Raw genomic sequence first — 8,003 nt, 5'->3', positions numbered from 1 at the left:
AAAATGGTCAAAAAATGTCATAGTATATTATGTCATCAAAAATGGTCAAAAAATGTCATATATTATGGGGTCAGAAAAGGTTTAAATGTCAGTTTAATGTCAGTGCTCTGTGTTGGACAGTTGATGTAAAGGTGTTTGTGAATTACCTGGAGGCCTCTGTCCTGGTCTCAAAGAACTTCTTCATTGTACAAAGACTCTCTGGGATCGTGGACTACGTCTCTGTGATCGCGGACACTGTCTCTGAGATTATGGACAAAGTCTCTGTGATCATGGACAATGTCTTTGCGATCGTGGACGATGTCTCTGAGATCATAGACGCTGTCTCTGTGACCATCGACAATGTCTCCATGATCGCGGGCAGTGCCGTCAAATCGGTGACCCCCGTCTCCGCCGATTCTATCGCAAGGTCTCTACGAAGCATGGGACAAAGTCTCTGATCATGGACAACATCTCTCTCGTCTTTGACAAGGTCTCTGCGATCGTGGACAGTGTCTCTGATCGTGGACGATGTCTCCCTCATCCTCAACAATGCCTCTCCGATCATGGACCATGTCTCTGCGATGGTGGACGATGTCGTGGACCAAGTGGTGACACCTGGAGGAAATCACAGAGAAACATTCAAAGGAAAATGATCAATACGCTACTACCTATTCCTCATCAAGTTTCACCATGAAAACACAGAGAAATATTCAACATTACAGCTGAAGCACAACATTTAACAAACATTAGAGGCTGCTTCAGAAAATCAACAGTTTACTGTCATCACCTCCTGAAGAACCAACACCACCAAATATTTAGGAAAAAGTAAACTGATTATTAATTGTGTGTCTATCAACTTATGACTGAAGTAGTCATGTATGTTACTGTGAACTGCACAACAATAATCAACACTACCTGTTAAGTCAGTTTTGGAATGCAGGATTTTAACTTGTGCTGTGTATTATAATTCAGTAAAAGTCTGAGTATTTCTTCCACCACAGACGGTCACGTACAGAATCAATATTTCAATCTTCTTCTTATGAACACATATTTAAAATGTCTTTGTTTTGTGTAGTTTTCCTTTAATGAATAACAATCAAATTTACAAAGGTCTTAACAGCAGCTTATGTGAAAACTTTTAAGTACCTAAGTGCAGAACTGGTCGTTATAAACTGTAAAGATATTTTTTCAAATCACCCTCTGACCAATAAAATGAACACACTAATGAACAACTCAACTACTAACTACGTCTCTGTGATCATGAATGAAGTGGCGACACCAGGAGGATATACATAATGGAAAATGAGTAATACATTATGACCTTTTCCTCATCAACAATTTAACTCCAAAACACACTTTCACACTATTCAACATTACAGTCAAACCACAACATTTTCCAAATGTTTAAGGAGTCATTCAGAAAGGCTGTTCACAGACATATTAACTAAAATCATCATCTTAAATCTGAAATTTCTACATTAATTGTCTGTCAACTAATCACTTGAGGAATCATGTATATTACTGAGAATGGATAATAAAAACCTTCATTTGGGAAATTTTTGAGAGCAGCATTTTTTTTTTATTATTATTTTACTTCACTTACAACCATTTTGAGTTTTTAAAAAAATTATTTTAACTAGTACTATTTTCTGACCATTTATACACAATTAATCAGTTATTATTATATTTAATACTATACTCATGAAATACCAGGGATTTAAACAATAAAACTGTTACTAACATTATTACTTCAGCTCATCAACACATTTTTTCAGACTCAGTATATCCTTAGGACACATACCTGTTTGGTTTGTCAGGTGAGAGCTGGTGTTTCCGTCCAGGCTGCAGCAGCTGAACCAGTACACCTGGAAAACACAAAACTTAAGTACAAAACTTAAAAAACAAATCACCTTGTTGATAGAGAATATTAATAGTTCACCTTCAAACCCTGAACAGAAGAATACAACAGTGAAAACTAAACACTAGAATCTTACCAATCACATTTTGAGTTTTAAGGTGAATAAATTAACTGTGTTACTAGATTATGAGTTTATTGATCTCAGAGAGAAATGCAGTATTTGAAATGTATCAGTTTTTCTAATAATTTCAAACAGTAATCTCAGCTCAGCACGGAGTTAAAATCTAGTTTTCAAACTTGTTTTTAATACAAAACTGAGCTCAATAAAGTCTCAAGTCACCACAAGGTGTTTGTGAATTACCTGGAGGCCTCTGTCCTGGTCTCAAAGAACTTCTTCATTGTACAAAGACTCTCTGGGATCGTGGACTACGTCTCTGTGATCGCGGACACAGTCTCTGAGATTATGGACAAAGTCTCTGTGATCATGGCCAATGTCTTTGCGATCGTGGACGATGTCTCTGAGATCATAGACGCTGTCTCTGTGACCATCGACAATGTCTCCATGATCGCGGGCAGTGCCGTCAAATCGGTGACCCCCGTCTCCGCCGATTCTATCGCAAGGTCTCTACGAAGCATGGGACAAAGTCTCTGATCATGGACAACGTCTCTCTCGTCTTTGACAAGGTCTCTGCGATCGTGGACAGTGTCTCTGATCGTGGACGATGTCTCCCTCATCCTCAACAATGCCTCTCCGATCATGGACCATGTCTCTGCGATGGTGGACGATGTCGTGGACCAAGTGGTGACACCTGGAGGAAATCACAGAGAAACATTCAAAGGAAAATGATCAATACGCTACTACCTATTCCTCATCAAGTTTCACCATGAAAACACAGAGAAATATTCAACATTTCAGCTGAAGCACAACATTTAACAAACATTAGAGGCTGCTTCAGAAAATCAACAGTTTACTGTCATCACCTCCTGAAGAACCAACAACAACAAATATTTAGGAAAAAGTAAACTGATTATTAATTGTGTGACTATCAACTTATGACTGAAGTAGTCATGTATGTTACTGTGAACTGCACAACAATAATCAACACTACCAGTTAAGTCAGTTTTGGAATGCAGGATTTTAACTTGTGCTGTGTATTATAATTCAGTAAAAAGTCTGAGTATTTCTTCCACCACAGACGGTCACGTACAGAATCAATATTTCAATCTTCTTCTTATGAACACATATTTAAAATGTCTTTGTTTTGTGTAGTTTTCCTTTAATGAATAACAATCAAATTTACAAAGGTCTTAACAGCAGCTTATGTGAAAACTTTTAAGTACCTAAGTGCAGAACTGGTCGTTATAAACTGTAAAGATATTTTTTCAAATCACCCTCTGACCAATAAAATGAACACACTAATGAACAACTCAGTCCAATAATTTATTTGTAAACTAGATATTGTTTTGTACAGTGTAGTCTGGTGTGTGTAACACATTCACATAATTAAGAATTTCTGCTCATGTACAATCAAACTGAAGTTATGATTTTTTCAATCCATTTTGACTGATCCTTAACAATAACAGTTGACATTTTTGACGCCTCAATATAATGTGACATTTTTACATACAGATTACTTTTACTGTTACCTCTAATATTAGAGTACTTTTACCATTATATATTACTTTTTTAAATTACATATTACCCCTAAATTTACATATAACTTTCACTGTTACGTGTAGTAACAGATTACTTTGACAATTACATCTTACTTCTGATATTTCTAGTTACTTTTACATTACGTCTGATAATACAGATTATTTATACATTATCTTTATGCAGCAAATTACTTCTATTATTACACTTTTCTGATATACTGAATACTGGACATAAACAGTTTAATGTCAGAGCTCTGTGTTGGACAGTTGATGTAAAGCTGTTTGTGAATTACCTGGAGGCCTCTGTCCTGGTCTCAAAGAACTTCTTCATTGTACAAAGACTCTCTGTGATCGTGGACTACGTCTCTGTGATCGCGGACACTGTCTCTGAGATTATGGACAAAGTCTCTGTGATCATGGACAATGTCTTTGCGATCGTGGACGATGTCTCTGAGATCATAGACGCTGTCTCTGTGACCATCGACAATGTCTCCATGATCGCGGGCAGTGCCGTCAAATCGGTGACCCCCGTCTCCGCCGATTCTATCGCAAGGTCTCTACGAAGCATGGGACAAAGTCTCTGATCATGGACAACGTCTCTCTCGTCTTTGACAAGGTCTCTGCGATCGTGGACAGTGTCTCTGATCGTGGACGATGTCTCCCTCATCCTCAACAATGCCTCTCCGATCATGGACCATGTCTCTGCGATGGTGGACGATGTCGTGGACCAAGTGGTGACACCTGGAGGAAATCACAGAGAAACATTCAAAGGAAAATGATCAATACGCTACTACCTATTCCTCATCAAGTTTCACCATGAAAACACAGAGAAATATTCAACATTACAGCTGAAGCACAACATTTAACAAACATTAGAGGCTGCTTCAGAAAATCAACAGTTTACTGTCATCACCTCCTGAAGAACCAACAACAACAAATATTTAGGAAAAAGTAAACTGATTATTAATTGTGTGTCTATCAACTTATGACTGAAGTAGTCATGTATGTTACTGTGAACTGCACAACAATAATCAACACTACCTGTTAAGTCAGTTTTGGAATGCAGGATTTTAACTTGTGCTGTGTATTATAATTCAGTAAAAAGTCTGAGTATTTCTTCCACCACAGACGGTCACGTACAGAATCAATATTTCAATCTTCTTCTTATGAACACATATTTAAAATGTCTTTGTTTTGTGTAGTTTTCCTTTAATGAATAACAATCAAATTTACAAAGGTCTTAACAGCAGCTTATGTGAAAACTTTTAAGTACCTAAGTGCAGAACTGGTCGTTATAAACTGTAAAGATATTTTTTCAAATCACCCTCTGACCAATAAAATGAACACACTAATGAACAACTCAACTACTAACTACGTCTCTGTGATCATGAATGAAGTGGCGACACCAGGAGGATATACATAATGGAAAATGAGTAATACATTATGACCTTTTCCTCATCAACAATTTAACCCCAAAACACACTTTCACACTATTCAAAATTACAGTCAAACCACAACATTTTCCAAATGTTTAAGGAGTCATTCAGAAAGGCTGTTCACAGACATATTAACTAAAATCATCATCTTAAATCTGAAATTTCTACATTAATTGTCTGTCAACTAATCACTTGAGGAATCATGTATATTACTGAGAATGGATAATAAAAACCTTCATTTGGGAAATTTTTGAGAGCAGCATTTTTTTTTTATTATTTTACTTCACTTACAATCATTTTGAGTTTTTAAAAAAATTATTTTAACTAGTACTATTTTCTGACCATTTATACACAATTAATCAGTTATTATTATATTTAATACTATACTCATGAAATACCAGGGATTTAAACAATAAAACTGTTACTAACATTATTACTTCAGCTCATCAACACATTTTTTCAGACTCAGTATATCCTTAGGACACATACCTGTTTGGTTTGTCAGGTGAGAGCTGGTGTTTCCGTCCAGGCTGCAGCAGCTGAACCAGTACACCTGGAAAACACAAAACTTAAGTACAAAACTTAAAAAACAAATCACCTTGTTGATAGAGAATATTAATAGTTCACCTTCAAACCCTGAACAGAAGAATACAACAGTGAAAACTAAACACTAGAATCTTACCAATCACATTTTGAGTTTTAAGGTGAATAAATTAACTGTGTTACTAGATTATGAGTTTATTGATCTCAGAGAGAAATGCAGTATTTGAAATGTATCAGTTTTTCTAATAATTTCACACAGTAATCTCAGCTCAGCACGGAGTTAAAATCTAGTTTTCAAACTTGTTTTTAATACAAAACTGAGCTCAATAAAGTCTCAAGTCACCACAAACAACTATCTAATCAATAATATACACAACAGGGGATCAATGGATGGCTATGAACAGATTGATACCACAAAGCTACAAAGACACACAAAACCGACAGAGACAAAAACGATCACAATGTGATAGTTAAATGCCACCCTAAAGCGCAAACTGGCCACAAAGAAGCGGTAAATGACCAGGAATAGACACAAAGACATAATACGATGCAAAACAGCCACAAAGAAGCTGACCATAAGATGTAAAACAGCCAGCTAGAGACGCAAACCGATCCAATACCATGACAAATAGACACAAAATAATCACATCGACATGATAATCCTCCATAAACCGACTTAAAATGACCAGACTGGAGCACAAAATTACAAAGAAACAGTAATATGTCGGTATAGTAATCATGTCAGGGACGCTTTAGTCACAGAAACACAAACACGCTCTTGCCCAAGCCACATAAACGACTGAAAATGGAGTTAAGATATCATTACAAGGTAATGCTAATGCTAACGCTTGCCGCCTATGCTAACGCTCTCTGATAACATTAATGCTAACGCTAGCCGCTAACTGTTTGCCTTACCTTCACGCCGCAGGTGTATTCAGCACCCAGCCTCACTCGTGTTCGACAAGAAAGCAGATCCAGAGTTTGTTTTAGCATCCACATCTCTTCGGTAAGGACGTTTTTCACGGCACTAGCAAACAGGAGCAGCTCTTCAAACTTGGTTTAAATCTGTTTTCCGACTTCCTCTTTCCGCCTCTCTGAGCTCCTCCCACAAGATTATGGCCAATGACATGGCACGTTGTGGCCGGAGACGACATACGTCAGCAAACATGGCAGAACAACGCTGATTGGCCGTTCGATTCTGGGCCACTTAGCAACCACCTCGGATTGGTCTTAAAATACATTCACTGTAAAGACGGCGAGACGTCGTAGATGTTTTACAAGATTTAGCTGTAGTTATACCTTTCAATGAATTACACCAATTCTCTCAATAAATTAAAAAAGACAAGATATTCTAAAAATAAATAAATAGATGTCCTCTTACATTCTTCCCACTTGTCAGATGAAATATCCTCATTTCAAAGGTTAGAAAAAAAAAAAAACTCAGCCCAAAACTGAAACTCAGAAGAGAAATAACTACTGGGTAAATAGTAAAACAACATAATAAGGCACAGAAATGAATATAGCCACTGAGCATATCCAGATATATATGCATGAAAAAGTGAACACTGAAAGCCCACCCCCTTAACCAAAGGGTTTTCAATCAGTATGTTAACATTTAAATACCATTTTTCAATACCTTCTGGTTTGATTTCCCTTACATACAAATATGCATTTTAAAGAGGGCAAAAATGGGAAACATTAGCTTTAAAACCCTGTCACTGGGTAGAATAAATTATCTATCAAGTGGTTCTGAGTCTTTTCCCTTCATCTCCCCTTGTCTCTCTTTCTCTCTCCATCCTCTCCTCTTTGTTCTCGCTCTCCCTCTGTATTCTCTGCCTGTCTCTCCTGTCAAAGTGTATTCATTTATTTAATCTTTGTGTTTGTGTTTGCATCATTTTGGATTTGAATTATTGAAATGTGTCTCAAACAGAACATAAACATAATCAAAATGTGTTTTACACATTAATATATTTACACATTAAAAATATATGACACTATAATTATGTGATGTTTGTGTTGTTGTCTCCAGATCAGATTTAGTTTGTGTTTTAACGATTTGAGCAACTGTAAACAACACAGACTGTGGATATTTTGAGAGGCTGTGATAGTGTTTTCCACGTGAAGAATCACTTCTGGCTGTACAGCTGAATTTCGCTAACTTCACAAGGCAAACTAACTATTGACGTGCGTTCTGTCCAATCAAAAACAAAAGTGTTATCCTGTCCTTACACAGGGTCTCTTTTGACAAATGTTGTAATGTTTTTAATGAATGTGTTAGTGTTTTGTTTGTTTGTTTGTTTGTTTGTTTTTTCATGTCGCTGTGTTTGGACCTTCAGGGCCACCATCCTGACATTATTTTCAAGGAAATAAAGTGCAAAAGGAAAAAAATAAGCTTCATTTTTTTCACTGTTTTTTGTCACAAAAGTGAAACAAGTCCTTGAGATAAAGGAATTTAAGAAAAAAAATGAAAGGAGAGGACTGGATTTTTTTTTTTTATTCTTTCAATTTGAAGATAAGTATGTATGTATATA

At 36.5% G+C, this 8,003-nt stretch overlaps 1 long non-coding RNA gene across 1 annotated transcript; it reads right to left on the bottom strand.

Annotated features, from left to right (window-relative positions):
- Positions 1 to 79: 79 nt before the first annotated feature.
- LOC127139040 (uncharacterized) lies at positions 80 to 5,484 on the bottom strand. Its single transcript, XR_007808862.1, has 4 exons — positions 5,419 to 5,484; positions 3,787 to 4,234; positions 2,199 to 2,646; positions 80 to 594 (listed from the first exon to the last, which is right to left on the bottom strand). It is a non-coding gene; the product is annotated as an uncharacterized LOC127139040 (long non-coding RNA).
- Between the last annotated feature and the right edge of the window lie 2,519 nt (positions 5,485 to 8,003).

This window comes from Lates calcarifer, linkage group LG21 (genome assembly GCF_001640805.2).
Source record: "Lates calcarifer isolate ASB-BC8 linkage group LG21, TLL_Latcal_v3, whole genome shotgun sequence".
In the NCBI taxonomy this organism is placed as follows: Eukaryota; Metazoa; Chordata; class Actinopteri; family Centropomidae; genus Lates; species Lates calcarifer.
Note: the sequence above shows the minus strand (reverse complement) of the source record. Positions and strands in the feature narration are given on the sequence as shown.